The sequence below is a fragment of the Parasteatoda tepidariorum genome, chromosome 6, assembly GCF_982258835.1.
Source record: "Parasteatoda tepidariorum strain Cologne lab strain chromosome 6, Ptep-v5.0, whole genome shotgun sequence".
In the NCBI taxonomy this organism is placed as follows: domain Eukaryota; kingdom Metazoa; phylum Arthropoda; class Arachnida; order Araneae; family Theridiidae; genus Parasteatoda; species Parasteatoda tepidariorum.
The window spans coordinates 50,886,064-50,906,018 of NC_141760.1; the positions used below are offsets into that span (position 1 = coordinate 50,886,064).

Below are 19,955 nucleotides of genomic sequence, written 5' to 3' on the forward strand. Positions count from 1 at the left end.
GTACTTGAATAACACTGAATTTCCCTGGCATCTGATCAAGAGAATATTGTGTTTAGGTAACAGAAAACAAGTAAAAACCGCTTTGAAACATGCAAATACAGCTTGGACGGAATAACCTGGAGATGGATCTTAGTCCCATAAATAGAATCCTAACAGGGTTAAGGAACTTTAAATTTTTAATTAACTTTTGAATCTTTTATTATTTATAGACATCTTGTGATGGTTTTGGCGGAATAATTTATTTCAATTATTCTGAGGTAATGTTAGCGACATTTTCCTCATAAACATCGATGTCAGTCATCAACACTGAGTAAAAAATAAAATTGTCTGTTTTGAGTCACCCATTTTTTTTTCATTGCGAAGAGTTTTGCGATATTTTTTTTTTTTTAATCCTTTGAGATCTTCGCTTTCAAGTTGAGGATCATTTAATATTAAAATTAAAAATATATGCCGACGTGTTAATTGAAATTGTTTTTGTCTTTTCCTATAAAAAGGAATAGAACTATAATTTTTATACCTAAAAAAATTGATAAACTTCACTTGAATTGATTAAGGGGCTATTAGCGTGGTAATGGGAGTGTCGTTTTTATAAACCTCTGAAATGGTTATTTTTTTTATTTCTGTCCTTTCAAATTTACTAACATTTTATCAAAATTAATTATAATTGTTTTGGAGTTAGCTGATGCATTTTTTAAAATACATGCATATTTTAAAATAGATATAACTAAATGTCAGGAATGACAGTGTTTAGTTACTCTGTAATTTTCCTGGATTCTTCGAGATGATTATTGGAGTGAATGACGCTCGTCTGTGATAATAGTTAGTAGCAATATATATACAAAGAAAAATTATTAAAAATTTTTTTTTTTAAATTTAATTTTTTTCAAAAAAGCAAAACTCAGAAATTAAAATAAGGAAAAGATATAATCTCGTTTTCAGCTAACACAATTATATCGACAAAAAGGAGTGCTTTCTAATATTGTATTAATATAGCCAAATTTAAATATATCACTACAAAAGTGTGAGGAGCGCAAAAATGTGAACGAAAACAAAACATATTAAGCAATTAATACAAAATAAAATATATCATGCAAAATAAAAATGAAGAAAAATTGAAGAAAAATACTGAATAAAACGCAAAATGTAACATATAAAGCGAGTAACGAATTCAAATGTCTTTCCATTTATCGGCATTTTCAAGAAATTATTTTAAATATTATCTTAACAAGTTTGCCAGATTATAAAATATGAAAATAAAAGAGTAAATAGAGGATGGTGAAATGTATTTTTAGGTTTGTTTTTACACAATTGAATCGGCTCAACATCCCTTGAATTGGATATATTATTATACAATTAATTTTATACAAGGTAATTTTATTATACTGGATAATTCAAAGTTATAATTATGAAAGAATCGATTCGTAATTATAAAATTTTAATTTTTATGTTTTTTGAAGAAATTATTATCATTTATTGAAAAAAAATTCTGTATTAAATAGTAAAAAAATTTTAGTCACGGGTTTACCCAAATTAGCTTTGCACATGATAAAAATATAAATTTAGTTAACAAATAAATTTTTGATAAATTTATTCATAATTATAACATACTATATTAATTATTGGTTTTTTTTTCTTTCTTTTTTTATTTTTTTTTTATCGTTTGGCATTCTACAGAATGCCCAGAACGTGTGGGAAATATAAATCGTTTCATAGATTGCGGCTAGTTTTAGGCATTATATACAACGCCTAATCATTCGATTAAAAGCCGGATTTCTAAGTTTGCTGGTAACCTATAAACAATTAAAGTTTTTTTTTCTTTTTAAATCTTATTTTTTACTTTTTTTCTTTTTTCATAATTTTAAACTTAGATTTTAACTTTAGAGTTTGAATTCTATAAACAGGGAGAACGATTCAAATTTTGAATGTGTAGGTGCTGCCATCTATTGTTATTATGACTAACTATGACAAAGGGACAATAATTATCATTCTGATTGAGTGGGAGAGACAACATTCACATTAATGATTTTTCTGCCGCTCTTCAAGAATGGTATTTTTCTCTTCATTATTTTATTTTTCCTAGTAATCGTAACTGGAAGACTTTTCATAAGGTTGATAAATATAGGAAACAGAGTTTTTTTCTTTGCTTAAATGAAATTATTATGTGAAAATTTATTCTCTTTTTATATTTAAATATATTTCAGAATGAGATTTGAATTTTTTGATAATTTATTGAATAGAAAACGCATAATAAAAGAGAATGTGAAAAAAAAAACATTTTTATGCGAAGTAAAAGAGAAATGTAGGTCAAAGCATTTAAATCGGACTCTACGTTTTTTTAATTTTTAATTTTTTTTTTTTTTTATAAAAAATAAACCTGAATTATTATTACTCCTTGTGATAATTAAGAAAGCATAGTATAGTAAAGCATACATACAGATACAATTATATTTGTTAATAATTACATCGATCTTTGTAATCTCATTTCAAAGATATTTTTTAAATTTAAAAAAGAAAGAAAAAATTTCTTCTTCTTTTGGCTCTTATAAGCCTATAAGATACTCAAGAAATTGACGATTATTTTTTAATTTAATTGATTGATATCAAGTAAAATTTAAAAGACTTTACACACCAAAGCATATCAGTTAATCTTAAAACGGTATTATGTTTCAAGTAAAAGAAATTCATTCACAAACATATGTTAATTCTAATCTTCAGTATCTAACCAAATCACACAACACTCACAATTGTCATCAAAAATTTAAAAATAAAATTTATAAATGTGATCTAAGTTTGAAACCTTTCTTCTAACTATCTATACCTTCTTTTTTCTCACTGTCTATCTGGGTTGCAGAAACCCTACAACACAGCAACGAGCGTTGCAGATCATAACAGCACCTACAGATTATTTTCCCTTTAAGTTTTAATTTTAAAATGCAAACAAACAAACGTAGAAAAATTGCCTGTGGCCGCTAATTAGACTGTGATGACTTAGTAGTAACCACTTTTTCTCAAACCTAATGAGTCGGTGACCAATATCGATAGGTCCTTTTCATTTAATGGACATATTTTGCAAAAAAAAAAAAAAAAAAAAAAAAAAAAATTGTTCTTTGATTAAACTTTATTTTTTTTTTAAAAATTCATATTAAAAATAATCTACGGTTATGAAAAGTTGATTTATCAATAAAAAATAAATAAATATGCGACAAAATCTATTTAAACATACAAAGCCGATACAAAGAATTTTATGTAAAAATATTTGGTTAGGTAAAATACATTTAATGTATGCATAACAACTTTGAAATATGTGAATTGTCAAAGAACTCTCCAAATTTTGATAGGTAACATTAGACATTTTAATGAAAATTCTGTTTTCCAGAGTTTCATTCTACACTGTGGTAATTTTATCATTAATCGTTTTTTTTTTAATTTTTATTTTTTTTAAAGCAATATGAAAAAGTGACAGGTTGTTTATTTAATTTAAATCGCTATTTTTTTTATTTATTTTTTATTTATTATATCTGCACCTGGAGTGGTTATTTTCATGTCTACTTAAAGGTTTAACTCGATTGCAGGCTTAACTTATTCCATTTCTATAGTATCATTGTATAAAATTGAACATAAAATCTCTATGTATAATTTTTAACAACCTCTTTATCTTTGCAAATTAATCTCGCGGTAAAATTTAATGTAGTAATCTGAAAAAGTAAGCATGATAACAACATGTACAAGTATATAATATATATATTATATACCTGCGTTGAGGTCGCAGACAAATTTGGATTTGTGAAGTTAGTGCTGCGGACTTACTCTGTAAATTCTGCAGCCGGGATTTTCTCCCAATAAGCGTCTGTTGAAGCCTATGTGACTTAACTTTTATTTTTATTAAGTAGAGAATATCGTTTAACGTATGAAAGAAGCAATTTAAATGGCATTGCTTTTTTGTTTGGCTGTATATTCAATATTGTTTATTGATACCTCGTCCCGCCCCATTCAGGGCACACGAGAGTAGAACAAACATTCTACAGACAAAACAGACATAAAACACAAAAAATTACATTTGCAGCAAGTATAAAGGACATATAAAGAAAAAATTAAAGTATGAAAATATTTACAACATTAAAGGCAAAGGCATAGTGAAATGCCTCAAACAAATGCATATTTTAGAATTTTGAAAGAATAAATGCAGAGCATTGCGACATCGAGATACGCATAAGAATTTTGATACACTTGTTAAGTACAAGAAAGTAAATGTAGATTAGTAACTGGAAAATATAAGTAGATTATTTTGACAGCTGTCGAAAGTGTAAGACCGAAAAAGGCAGTATAGGGCGAAAAAAAGCAAAATATGTATAGGTTAAACAAATTTTTAAAAAAAGTTTATTACCGATATTAGATTAAAACGTCATCTTGGAAAATTTAAAAATCTTTTATTTTAAATAATTTGCAAACTGGAAATACGAAGGAAAAAAATTTCAAAATGATGGAAGTCACTGTACAATAATTTTCTTAGTGTAAGGTATTAAGTTAAAAATAAATTGCAGTAAGATGCTAATCAGAAATATATATCTGCAACAGTTGGTAAATTGTACGAATATTTATTGATAATTTCTACAAATTTCTTTTAGAAAATGATACCCATGCTACAGTATTAAAAGAAGAAATCTTAATTGCCATATTGTTATAAGTCTTCTCTTAGTCGCGTAATTTGCAAGTTAAGTCATTTTCTGTCGGTTCTGCATTGTTTTAGCATCTTCTATAATTTATTTAGTTTAGGCTTGAAATTTTCTAATTAAAGGGGAATAAGCAATGAGTCGTAAAAACATTTAAACCCATAAGCAAATATTTTATCTTAATTATTTGCATTATTCTTAATTTGTAACTTCCTCAACTTAAATTGACTTTACAGAAAAAACATTCTTTTTAACGGACCTTCACTTCTACTAATAAGTAATGTTGTTACAGGGTGGCCATATGCCTGGAAAATCTGGAATTATCAGGAAATTTTTTTATACTGGAAAAAAACCTGGAAAAATCACGGAATTTTAAAGAAAATCTGGATTTTTTTTCTTAATTTAAATTATTTCACTATCCGTCATTCCTCTTTTTTTAGAGGGAAATTTATCGCTACACAGTTGAAATATTTGCTTGCTTTGAAATTTGCTCTATTGTAACCCTGTTAAACTAGAATGCCACATGAAACTCTTCCATAATTGCTGAATGAATGGACAAACCTTTGACCTCTTTGAAAACTATGGGACTATACAGTTTAGTAAAGGCAAAGATTATGATGGAGATGGAAAAAAGGGTTAGAATATTTGCTTCTGTTTATAAAGCAGTTTTTTCTTCTTCTGGTCTGTGGGCAGAATCCATTTATTGTTCAAGTTTGCTCTGATGATTGGGCGGTATTTTATCTTTTGACAAAACGATTCAAAATGTTTTAATTGCTTTATAAAATTCTCCAAAAAATAGTTGATTATAATTTAATAAAAGATTTTTTATTGCCATCTTTTTCTGAAAGCTTTTGTATTCCCATCCCACGAAATCAGTAAATTATTTTTTCTCAGCAAAGCCAACTAATTACTCATTTTCTTACAATCACAAACAGCAATATTAGTCGACATTAATGCTAATTTTCTCAATTTCATTTTAACCTTTTTAGCATAACCTTTTTAGGTTCTTTTACGAATCAACTATATGTTAACATATAGTTTTACTGTTTCGTTGGTAAATATTTGATTATTGATTCAAAATTCAAATTGGGTAGTAATGACAAAGTCGATAGTTCGTAAATTTTGCTTACATTCCAGAGTTCATAACTGTTTCTCCTCTTACCTTAAAAGAGCTGAAAAAAAAATAAGAAATGTATGAGAAACATGTCAAATGATGTATAAACATGGAATATAATGTTTTTTATTTATATGTGTTTATTAAGAAGAATGAAAACAAAAATTTTGTCTTTTTTGTTCTGCCCTATACAAGTAAGAATTTCTAGTTGGACAAATCCACTCTAAGGTCAACCAGATAACTAAAATTTTAAACTTAATATTTTTAAGCAAACAAGATATCATTTTGAAGGCAAAAAACTGAAGATTCATAAATAATGACTTTTAATTTTAAAATATCAGTTTTCAATATGTTATAGACTGTTAAATGAAAGGCTATATCATTTAAAATTTTTATCTGCAATAAGTAAATCTCTAACAAATGCAGTTTTTTTTAAAATTCACACTAATAATCGAAAATGGAATAAATAATATTTAAAGTAAACTGAAACAAGACAGGTTATCTTGCACAAATGTGTAAAAACATGTCACATTTTGATTTACGAAGAAAAAAAAATTCATTTAAATTTTAGAATTTTACATCCAACACAAAAATACATAATTAATTGTACTGTACCCCTAGGATTTAACATAATTAAATTATTTTTTCTGTGTAAGGCAAGATTCTAAGTTTTATTTGTATAGTCTATTTTAATTTTGAAAATAATAAATATTTTTATTGTAAATTAATATTTAATTGTTATTACGTTACATTTGTTTTTATCTATTTTCATCTATTATTTTGCTTTTTTTTTTTTTTTTTTTTTTTTTTTTTTTTTTTTTTAAATAAGGTGAAATATAAATAGAAACCATCTAAATATTCTTTTAGGTTAATTTATAATAATGTATTTCACCCTCAGTAACCTAATAAAATCTACTTAACTATGCTCTACTTAAAGTTATTTATGTGAAAACTTAAAATTGATCAATGAAGTTTTTTATATATTATTTTTCATTTAACTTTATTTGAGGTAAGCAACTCAGTTTTAATTTTTTAACAAACAATTTAACTTCCTTTAGAACATTTTAAATCAATCACTTTGCTTAGAACTGGAATAAGTGTATGTATTTAGGTTTAAAAAAAAATTTTTTTTTCAAAACATTCTGTAGTTATTTTTTTTTAATTAATTAAAAAAAATTTTTCTTCGATAAACGCAGCTCAGGCCTCTATTCAGAAACCGTTCTCGAGTTTAAACGCATGCTTATACTTAGGCTAACACAAATGCTTGTTAAAGGTTTGCCATATGCATTCAGATGTAAAGTATCAAATCTTACTTGCACAAATAAAGGTGTAGTTAGGGCTTTATATATATATATATATATATATATATATATATATATATATATATATATATATATATATATATATATATATATATATATATATATATATATATATATATATATATATATATATATATATATATATATATATATATATATACACTACCGGTCAAAAGTTTGCGAAAATTTTGAAATCTACAAAAAAAAGGTCTAAATTCAAATGTTCATAGAACTACGAAAAATCATTCAAAATGCATGAAAATTTGATATGTTCTAAAGTGAACCTTCTACAGTTAGATACATATGATCAAATTGCAATACTTCGTTTTTTGCGAACTGAATCCAGCTTTTCATCATGGGTTGTTTCTATGGTGAAAAAAGTTGTTAAGTTAGAACGCTTGCCAAACTTGCAAAAAAAATTTTCTGCACTTTCTGCTGATAGAAAATAGATATTTGAACCGTTCTATGTGAGTCCTCAAAATTTCAGATCGATTTGATTTTTTTTGACGAAGTTATAGAATTTTGAAAAACATGTGTACTATTCTCGATTTTTGAGCACTCCACATATGCGGTCTTTTGGTCCATACATCTTCTACCAAAGAACTTTTTAATTTTAACGTTTTCTATATTTTCAAATAATTAATATTGGTTATAAAACAAATATTCTTATTCATTATTGTAATTATTGTTATTAAAAAGAATTTATTATGAATATGATTAAAACAATGTCTCATAGATGTCACATTTCATCGAAAATTTGTTTGTTCTTGCAAACGATGCTCTGATATTTCGAATAGAAATCAGTTATGGGACATTTTACAACAGGAATGGAACTCTATATCACTTAAAGTGATTAATGGTTTGTTAGAACGAATGCCACGCATATGTAAGGCAATAATAAAAGTAAAAGGTGGATGGTTCGAGGAATCTAAGATTTAAATGTTAATTTATTTAATTACAAAATACGAATAAGAATATGCTATATATTTGACCTGTTGTAAATAAAATAGTTTAGAAAAATGCGAATTTTTTATACTACTGATATTATTTTTTAGAATTATTTATGTAATTATTGTTATAACTTTTTATTTTAATTTAATGTAAAGTAAAAATATCACAACAAGACTAATACACATGAGCAATAAATATAACAATAATAATTACAATAAAGAATAAGAGTATTTGTTTTATAATAATCATTAATTATTTGAAAATATAGAAAACATTAATATTAAAATTTTCTTTTGTAGAAGACGTATGGACCAAAAGACCGCATATGTGGAATGCTCAGAAATCGAAAAAAGTACACATATTTTTCAAAATTCTATAACTTCGTCAAAAAGAATCAAATCGATCTGAAATTTTGAGGGCTTACATGGAACGGTTCAAATAACTATTTTCTATCAACAGAAAGTATAAAAAATTTTTTTTTTGCAAGTTTGGCAAGTGTTCAAACTTATCAACTTTTTTCACCATAGAAACAACCCATGATGAAAAGCTGGATTCAGTTCGCAAAAAACGAAGTATTGCAATTTGATCATATGTAACTAACTGTAGAGGGTTCACTTTAGAACATATCAAATTTTCACTCCATTTGAATGATTTTTCGCAGTTCTGTGAACATTTGAATTTAGACCTTTTCCTTGTAGATTTCAAAATTTTCGCAAACTTTTGACCGGTAGTGTATATATATATATATATATATATATATATATATATTTCAGTCATTATACTGATTATCACTAACTTAAATTTATATCCAACTTGAAAAATATACATCCGAGACCGAAGTAAAAAGTTTCAGATTAATTATATATCATATTTACAAGTTAAGAATTGCAAAGAATTATTCATTCTAATGGCAGTTTTTAAATTCAGCCAAGTATACACTTAAATTACAAGCAAATTCATATAGTTTAGATAATTTGTAAATGAGTAATAATTTTTTGCTTTCGTGCAATTTACGACGGACACCAAAAATTTAATCCTTTTAATTTGAACTTATCGTAATCAGTTTTTGAACAACAAATTGTTTTTTGATAGGTTATGATGTACTAAATATTTGATATAAAAATGTTATAACTATAAACTTATGTTTTATGAGAGTTTTTCTAAGAAATTTATGTTTTTATAAACTTAAGTTTTATGAGAGTTTTTCTAGGAAATTTATGCTTAGTTTTTACGTCCGACACTATGGAATTGCTCAGTTGTAAAAACAAAACAATTAACTAATCTAAACTAAAACAACGAGTGGTTAGATTGGAAATCTAAATATTTTATTTTCAAATGTGTGAAAGGGGAATAAAATTTAAAGAATTTATCTAGTTTTTTTTCTATTGAATATGCAACAAGAAATTTGACAATTTTGCATTTGCGACATTCATTTTTGAATACTGAATATCTCTTAAAATAATAATGCTAATCCAAAGTAAACAACATTATTTAAGCATATGACTTTAGATATTGGTTTAAAGACAATTCAATAAAAGCAATATATTCTACAAACTAAACATATTATTTTCTCCGCATCTACCTTAATTTTTTAAAAATTAATGTTGTTCCACAATATGAAAAATTTTAAAAAATAAAATCTTGCTTTAAATACATTTAGTCTAATTATTTTTTTTAAGATGATTTATTAAAAAAATATTTTAAATAAAATACTGTCAACACTTTTCTTGTACTCATCCTACTCTTAATGGAGAAAAAAAAAATACTCTGACCTGAATTTATAAGCGTTTTTACTGGAAAAATCAAGGAAATTTGACTGGCCACCCGGTGGTAATTTTGTGACCAATTTCTTTAAAAGCTCTTAACTTAAATGCAGAAGTATTTACAATGACCAGCCAGGACTTTTCCGAAATCCAATTTTTCTCTTTTGAATGGTTTTCCAAGATTTGAACCTTTTGAAAGTGATCAATATAGTCTTGCTATGTAACGTGCAAATCTCTTAAATGCATCTCTCTCTTTTTTTTAAGGACATTTATATATTACATTTCCATCGAAATTTCTAAAAGTATATATGAATTCAATTTTTATTTTGATTTAAAGAGAAAATGATAGAAGAAATTGAATTCATTTATTAATAAAGGAATATTTTTAAATTTCAATTTTAAAGGGTTTTTTTTAAAAGCCGCATACTTTTATTTATTTATTTTTCTTTCTTCTTTTTTCTTTTTAGTTTTGCGTTCAACTTTTGCTAAATTAAAACATAAATTAAAAAATTATACGTCAAAAATTGTTGATCTATTATAATAAAATGAAGAGTTTGTGTCTGCATGTGTTTCTCGCTTATAACTCTAGAACCTCCTTATATACCTCAGCGTTACCGTCTTGAAATTTGGATAACGCTTACAAAGAACAAATTTCCTGATCCTAAAATTCGTCAAAGTTTTCAATTTGTTCGTGTGGTAGAGCCGTTTGAAAAATAATTTTCTCATAAGTTGAATGTTAGCCATTGTTTTAAATTAAATTAAAGACGATTTTTTTCTCCAAACATTTAACTGATAACATCAGTGATGTTTGCTAGATTATAGCTTCATTTAATCAAAAGAGAAGTTTTTTGTACGTTCTGTAATATTTAATTTTTTTCCGTTATGTTTGATAAACTAAATGCTAAATGGTCAATTTGTATTTGGTAGCATGGGTGGACTGCACCACCATATTAGTATCCATTAATTTAACTAACACCACATCTTTATTTTGTTTATAGTTATGCTTTTAAAACGTGTTTATATAAGACTAAAAATCCTTAAAATCTACTGAAATTCAATTAAGAATATAAGTTATGTGCGGAAAAGCAAAATTAATAAAGAAATGATCTTAATTCGTTTAGGGGAAACGTAAAAAATTGCCAAATTGTAATTGACGCCAATGATGCTTAATTAATTTAGACAATAGCTACATATTCGAATAGAAAAGAATAAGCTTTGTACTAGAAAATGAAATTATGGAGAAAAGGTTTTTATCTGTTTAGGTTTTCATGCCTGCCAACTTTTACCATCTTCAAAAAAGTTTTTATCTAGTGATAATAAAAGGAAATTTGAATTGACATTGTTAGCGTACTTTTCATTTATATTTAGCCCACTCATCGAATCGCATAAAGATGAATAATAGAGCTTAAATATTTATGTGTAATTTATCTAAACACAACGGTAGTCAAAATCATTTTAAATCAAATTTATTTAAACAAGAATCGAGCTTGAATGCATAAATTGTTTACGAAATTAGTTTTGAAAATAAAATCTTCCGGAAAATGCGGATGAGTTGACAGGTATAGTTTAGGGGGACCGCATTAATGCCATACTAATTATTGTTGGCGCCAATGACGCTATCATAACATTTTTATAATGCGTACTGCTGGTATTATAGTAATAAGTGCAGCTTTAATAATGAATTCTACGGATTTTCCGTAGTTTCAGAAAATATTTTTTTCTAATGATATCAAATATAGTGTATTAATATTTTTATGAATGGAACTCAAAAGAACTTTTTTCCACCATTATTTATAAATATTTTAAGCAGTATATTAAAAGTCGGATAGAAAAATAATCATGCTCTAAAGTCCTTAATAAAGTTTTATAAGAATTCTATGTGTTTTGGAAATTTCGACTTTAGTTTGCTGTCATTAATAAATGCATTATATTGGTATATTTGATAATTATTAGAACTGCACCATACTGGGCAATTTTAATACAGATACTGTGGAAATAGGTGTCTTACGGCCTCTAAAAAATTTTGGTAAACGAATATTCGGCCGATAATATTCGGCTCTTATAAAATTTTGTTAAACGAATATTTGGTTTGTTTGGTAAACATTCTTTTCGAGGAACCGTAATACTTTTGATCGTTCTCCTGAGTAAACCATTGTCTGATTTAGAAAGTTAAGTTATCAATTGCGCACATTAATATTCATATTTTAAGTAATGCCCTCGAAATAATAAGATTAGCTCCAGTACGTGAAAATCCGATCATTATTTGAAAAGTTATTCAAGGTGTTCGCTTTTATTATTTATATATTTATTTCTTCTTCTTATTTTTACTTACTGTGAATCAGTCTACTCCCCACATGAATTTAATAATTTTATTACAGATGAACTAAGTTACATTTTAGGAGCGGGCAGAAATATGGGTACTAATGTGTTGTAATGAAAGTAATAGAAAGTTTCACTAAATGATGTGAAATTTTCTCCCTATGTTATAAAGTCATTAAAGTTTTAAGTGTTCAATTTTCCATTACATTTTGTTTTGCTATGCAAAAACTATAAAACTTAGATATTCGAAATTACGGTGGGGTGTCGAAAAATATGCAGAGAGTAACGATAGAATAAAAAAATTACGTAATTTTTTTTGAAATTCCTATTTGTTTGAAAGTTATTACAACTTACAGTGTTAATTTTTTTTTATTATTTATTTATTTATTATCATTTTATTTTATTTATTTATTGATTTTTGAGAATTTTTTATTACTTTTTTGTTTTACATTGCATCTTTTTTTTCGGCTCAAAACCTATGAGCTATAAAAACTTAAAATTAGGAATGTATGTAAAAAAATGTGTAAAGAGTACGATGGAAAGAAAAACTCCTTTCTTCGAGAATTATCAGCTGTTAAACTTGTAGTGAAAACATTTCATGCGAAACGATATATAGTCCGCTAATATGCAATAACAGAGTTGAAATTCGACGCGTTGAAAGGGCTATTTTTTCATTTATAAGCTTGACATGAATTGGTTTCGAAATCCCAATTTGCTTAAAATTTAAAGATGTTTTAAGTCAGCGGTTCTTAACCTATGGGTCGCGACCCAAAATTGGGTCGCGAAGCATATTTCTTGGGTCGCGCTGAGTCGAACCAAAAAAGTTAGTAATACACCAAATAATAAGTAATACCAACATCTCCTAGAAGAAGTCATTGTGGCTTACTCAGCCTAATTTTGACTTTTTTTTGGGTCGCGACATGAACATATTTCTCAAATTTGGGTCGCGGCTTAAAAAGGTTAAGAACAACTGTTTTAAGTGACTTCTTTGCTTGAATTTTTTCCCACGTTTTTTATTTTATACATTGTTGTAGGAAAATAAATGAATAAAAATTTTTTTTTTAGAAATAAATAAATAAAAATGAATAAAATAAGGGAGTGAGAGATCAGATGTTGCCAGATATAAATTTTGACATTCTTGAAATGAAAATTTGAAAAAATCAAGAGAGATAAAACCATCATGTGATATAAAACCGTCATATGATAAAAGGTTATCGTTATATATTACTAACAATGAAAATGCCTTCTCACTTAATATTTTTGATTGTGTCACATTTTCTGTTTTTCTAAGTTAAAGTTTTTACATCTTTCAAAAATCGTTGACTATTTTTCAAATCCTGGCAACCTTTCATTTCATTACAATTCACGTCTTAACGAGACGTTCTTACATAGAATTATAATAACTATACATTTTATAAACTAAATATTGTTTAGTTTTCTTTTTTAAAGGGAAAAAAAATATCAACTAATGTGTGAAAAAATGTTGGTTAATTGTGGGGAAAAAAGAGCAAAATTTCCGAATTAAAGATTTAAAAAACATTTTTTGTAAATATTTTTGTAATAAGTAATGGTATTTTTTATCTAAACACAAAAGAAATAAATTTCAGAAGTCGCGAAGAGTTTTAAAATTTATTTTTTACTCCTATTTTCATAACTTGTAGAGAAAGTAGAAGTTCAGTTTTATATAGAACCTACCCATTATATTTATTAAAAATTGCTCCCAAAACCTGAAGTAATTGTTACAATTGTTCATTTCAACTTTTCAATCTTCTATCACATGTTTCTTTTATGATTTTCAATGTTGAATAATCTACTGTACCAAGTTTGACTCTATTGGAATATTTAAAGTTATAGCAACATATTGCAAAACGAGATGGCAAATTAGCAAAACGAAATAGAAGTAAGATTCTGTCTCAACTATAACAATTAAATACAAAATAACTTGAGAGGAAATAGTCTAGACATTTTGCTTATATATATTTCGTAGACTAATTGAAAAATCCATCTCTGCATTTCGACGTCATTATGCATTGATACAGTATCCAGTATTTTGTATTCAACTTGATATTTTTCTGGCTTTGCCCATTCAGATCATATGTAAGGCTAATTAAAAATTACTAGGATTTACTCAATCAGTCTGAATTTTCCTTCCCTTGTTATAATGAGTCTTGAAACCAAGTTGAAAAATAAATTTTTTAATAAGTTCTAGTTAATTAAAGGGAATGATTTTGAAAATAAATTCTCTCCAGTCAAAATGTCAACAGACTACCATTTTAAAATTCAAGTTAAAAAAGTTTTTGGACAGTTAACAAAATCTTTACTTATCCAAAGATAATAATTTCAATTCGCAGTGTTTTTTTTTTTTTTTGTCAAAATTCGGAACGAAAAATTTTTTCCTCTTACACTGAAAAAGAACATGGTCGAAACTACCAGAATATGGTAAAATTGATCGTTTCTCTGGTTTTATGGGAACACCAAAAATCTAGGTCCTTTTTTACCGAAGCACTTTGGTAAAACTAACAATAAAATATGATTTTATAGTATGTGGTAAAATGTGGTAAAATAGAAAAAATTTGGATTTAGTTTTTAGTTTTATATTTTTTATTAAATATGTAGCAATAAGAACTATAATTTTGAAAGTCAGAATTTCCGGTAAACCGTTACCACATGAACTGAAAAATTACCAAATGAATTTAAATACCCCATATTTTGGCTTTATTAACCAAAATTAAGTTTTTATGTATTTGTTTTCATCAGTAATGTCTTTGACATACAGTACAGTAACTTTACCAGAATTTTTTTTTATCCGAGAGTCTTCCATCAACAAAGATAGAAGAATCTTATATTCTTTCTTTGCTCTTTATTTTATTTATTTATTTATTCCTAATTCTCATAAATTTTCTCTTCTGCTCCTGTATGATTTTTTGCAAAAAGTTATTAAAAAACGATTTTGTATGTTTTGTTATTCGATATTTTGATATTATTGTTTGTTTTGATGGAAATCAAATTTTGAAATTCGTTTTAAAAATGTCTTCTGCAATGACAGCGCATTAAAATTTGATTTTTATAATACCTATCTATTAATTTTAAGCCTTTTTTTTAATGAATAATGTCCTTATTTACGTTGTGATGGATTGATTTCGATTACATTTATTTCAAATTTAGTGATGTATTCTTTTTCATTTTAGTATTACTAAGGGTACAAGTTTCTTTAGAATGTCAATGTCAACTTCGTCTTTATTTGAATACCTGCGATAGAGAAGCATGTTTATAAGATGTTGTTTGTACAAAAAATTATAGAAAGTTTGAAGTAAGTTTATTTAAGGCAACTTTCAATTTGTTTTTATTTAAGAGTATTTGTGAAAAAACAAAACTGGTATATTTAGATAAAAATATATAGGAAAAAAATATTCATACTTCTTTTTTTTCCAAAATAATTATTAATTGTGAAAAAAATTATTAAAAGAGGCAATTAAATTTTTTTTGCGTAAACCGAAAAAAAAATTAAAAAAATAGAATAATAATTAAAGGAAAAATTTAAAATTTAGATTCTTTGTTGTAAAGTGGCGTAATATTTTAGCTTGAACGTTTAAATTCTCTTATAAAATAAACACTTTTAAAAGCGTAAACTTTTGTAAATTTTTTTTGTTTCATTTATTAATTTGTATGTTGAAGTGATTCTCTACATTAACTCTAATTTTATATTTAATTTTGCAAATTTCTGTTGTAAATGCATGCGAAACTTTTCTATTGTTTGGTTATATTGGAAATATGTCTTGAAATTGAGTTGGCATTAGCCATTAATTATTCCTCGAAATAACTAAAATAATGAATTGGTGATAAAATATAAATTGATTTTTTTTAGGAAAAAGTTGTTAAATATTTAAAATATGAGGTGTGTGAGTGAGCTGGAGGTTTTTATAGAATTTTTTTTTTTTTTTTTTTAAGCTTAGTGCGCTATGTCTTTAACTGGGTGCTGTTTAAATATTATTTAAGCATATTCTTACCCCTCCCCCCATTGTCAATGGAAATGAGCCAATCACATATTTACTTACGTAATTTTCTTTTGTTTCAAAATGTTTTTTCTTTTTTCTAATTTAAATAATTTTTCTTTCGATAAACAAAATTCTGTCTTACCGAAGTCATTGCTCATACACGCCTCCCTACTTGCCTTTGAAAGTAAGCAATTTTCAAATCTCATTCATCGCTCACCTAAAATTATTCTGTGGCCTCTATTTCTGTGGTTTTTACTGCTATCCCTTACCCTTCAAAGATATAATGCTCCCCTAAACTATAACCTCACCCAAGTGTTCGTTAAATTTATCTAGATAAAGTTATTTTATTAATATATCCTTTAGAACTTTGGTTATGTTATTTTAAACTAGATCTAACATTTTTTCTCAATTAATGAAAAAAACGATAGTGTTTAAAGAAATCAGAAATTCCGCTCAAAAATTATGTCTTCTCTATAAATATTATTATTATTATTATTTTTTTTGAAATTTTAGAAATGGTCAAAATTTTAAGTTATGACCCATTAGATTAATCTAAAGTTTTGGCTAAAAGCAAATAAAAGTCTTACTATAAGAAGTGTGACTCTTTTTGAATCAACTTGCAGTGAGGATTTTTTTTTTGCAACATTCAATGTTTCAATAATTATAATTACAACTTTAAAATAATTGTTTGTTTCGTTGTTTTTGTAATGCCTAAAAGAAGTTTTGTAGCCTGAAAGGGTTGGTAATGGGGTTGAGTGCTTTCTCTCTGTAGTTTTACAGGCATTTAACCAGTCTTTTGGTGCCGGTTGTGTTTTAATGCATTATTATGCATAAAAATCAATGTTTATTTTATTGTTGTTTAAAAAATGTTCTGAAATGTATCTGGCAACTTTCTAATTTTTTTTATATATATTTATTTATTTTTTGAAATTTTTCGAAAAATTCTGGTATGGATTTCTTAGATTTCTTAGATCTCTTAGATTTCTTAGATTAGATTTCTTAGAAAATCTTAGATTTGGATTTCTTATAGTATCCTAAGCCATTCTATTTCTTTTCGCGAAATATTGTTTTAAAAATTTTTTTTAAGTGTATTGTGTTCCTCATTGTTCAAATAGGTCATTATTACCAGATTCATCAGCATTTAAAAAGTCTGCCACACAAAGTAAAATGACTAAATTTCCATTTTGATGAATTTTTCTTCTTGCTGTAAAGACTGATCCCATACTTTTTTTATGCATATTGTAGTCTTTTGAGCGTCGCAAATGAAAGTAAGATGCAGCAATATTTACATTCAGATATATTTTCCTGCTCAATGTGCTTGCATTAAAATTCAATATTAAATTTAAAGTTTCTCAATGCTCATTTATGGTATGAGTCACTTTACATTTAATAATTTAGAAAGTTAGAAACCCAAATCAAGTAAAAAAAGAGGAATATTTAATGACATGTATGTTAGCAAAACAGCTCTTCATCTGGGGACACACTGTCTGTCAACATACAGGAACCTTTCTGTCGTCAGTGGTAATACCAAAAACTGACTGTGCCTTGAGGCCCCATCTCTTTCTTTGATTAGATAATTTTACATTTACATGGTATTAAGAATTTCAAAGCTATATGAAAAAATATTGAGAGTTATTTTTAAGCTTTATTTTGAAAAAATAAATAAATAAATAAAATAAAAAATAAAAAAATAAATAAATAAATAAAATAAAAAATAAAAAAATAAATAAATAAATAAAATAAAAAATAAAAAAATAAATAATTAAACGTTGAAAATAAAAATAAACAGCTACTTTTGAATAACTGTCCCAATGCCATTGTATATAAATGCATGCAATGTATATGCAACTAAATATGTAGTTAGTTCAATAATTATAGCCCTTAATATGTTTTTTCTTTTCCTTCTTTAAAATTCTTATCAAAAATAAACTAAATTAGTAGATTAGCAACTAAATTAGTAGATAAATTAGGAAAAAAATAATGGTTGAATCACTAGTGAGGGTGGTGGGATGTAAATCCAATTTGAGTGTCTGATGAAATTTGGAGGAGGTTTTTTCTAATCGCAGTTCAATTTTTCTTTTCTTCCTAGAATAATCAAACATGTTTTGAGTTCTACCTTGGTCGGTAGTAATCCGTTAAACTTTGATTGTGTTTCTGTTCCTTCCTTTCTTAAATGTTATTTTACGGCCTCTAATGTGCGTAATTATTTATTTGCTTTCTTTTTTGACGACGATTCTCAAATTTGGTAGTTATAGAATTATCTGTTTATACTCATTAAAATTAATTTACCACTTAATTTTTCCCTAGATGTTAATGAAAGTTCATTTTTATCAAAAAGTTTTTTCTTTCCTTTACTCAGTGCAACCTTAATATAACCTTATTTTACTAATGTAAAAAATATATATAAATTTTTATATCCTTAAAATTCATAATTTTTTTTAAAATCAAAATTAATAAACACATTTAAATTTTGGGTATTACTTTTTTAATTGTGTTTGATTGTATTTAAATATTTTAAAAGGGAATTTTTTTATTTATTTTTTGGTTGCATTCTTGGAGTTTAATTTTAAAATCTTATTAAGTTACGTTCGTCAAATGGTATTTGGCCCCAATATGCAAAGAGGTTCAGGATTCTAAAGGTTAAACTCTTCATTTTTATTTTACCTTCTTTGAAAGTACATTAATGAGTCATTGGTAAGAGATGTTTGAGTCATCACTTCCTGATTTAGCGTTGGTAAACACCGAGCAAAGGAATACCTGTCATCGTTTTATTATTTGATACCTTATGTATTCTCATCGTACGATATCATGAGTCTTTAAATATAATTACTAATATGAGTAAATATTCTTCCGGTTTGACCTACTTATTATTATTTTTTCAACTTTTTTGTGTTTGCTTATATGTTTTTAAATACTTTTTTTTTTATCATGTTTATTTGCGTGATTTCTTTTTGCAGTTTTGGCATATAAGACCAGTCTTAATTTCAATATTTTATTTTTCCCTGTTTTCTTCTTTTTTTTATAACATATTAGTGTGTGAATTTAATTTTCTGAAGCTAACATTTTTGGAAAAATATGGTTCAAGACACCGATAATCACTGATATTTTGGAGTGTTGACTTGATTTAAATAATGAATGAAATTACTATTTAAATGACATAATTTTTTTTTAATGTCATTGATTTAAATCACTCTATTTTTTATAAAGAAATCATTGAATCAAGGCATTTCTTTATTTAGGATAATTTATAAAAATATTCTTAAGATAGGATTTTTTTAAAAATTGGATCTCATTGATATTGAAGACTTAATTACAGGTTATTGTATGTTGAGTTATATTTGACTTCCAAAGTATACTAAAATAAAATAAAAAATGACTAATTGTGGATTAAAGTGATATAAAACTTTTAAATTATAAATTTTCACTAGTTGCATGCGAGATAATTTGCTATTTAATAAATATATCAATTTAGTTTTGTGCTAATTTAAATAAGAAATGCTTTTAAAATTTACTGAACATTATTACATATAAATAATGACAACAAAAAAAAGAACTCATTTGATACGTAACTGACAAATTTAGTTTTTGTCTTTGCGAATTCTTGAAATTATTGAGCTTAAATAAAAACAAATTTGATTGCTTTTTTTCAATGATTAGTTCGTATTATTTATGTAATTATTTTAGCCATTTTAATTCGAAATAATAAATACTTTAGGTATTATATTGTTTTTAAATCATGTTATGAGCATTACTAATATATTTTATCTGACCTTTGATTGATATATGTAAAACAACCGGTATAAATTTTTTTTAAAAACTCG

General features: G+C 25.8%; 1 long non-coding RNA gene across 3 annotated transcripts in view; it reads left to right on the forward strand.

Annotated features, from left to right (window-relative positions):
• Positions 1-19,955, forward strand: part of LOC107436716 (uncharacterized) — a 441,993-nt gene that overhangs the window by 328,374 nt on the left and 93,664 nt on the right. For all 3 annotated transcript variants that reach the window (XR_015434629.1, XR_015434630.1, XR_015434628.1), the window contains one exon: positions 15,328-15,449. This is a non-coding gene — a long non-coding RNA (uncharacterized LOC107436716). The remainder of the gene's footprint in view (positions 1-15,327; positions 15,450-19,955) is intronic.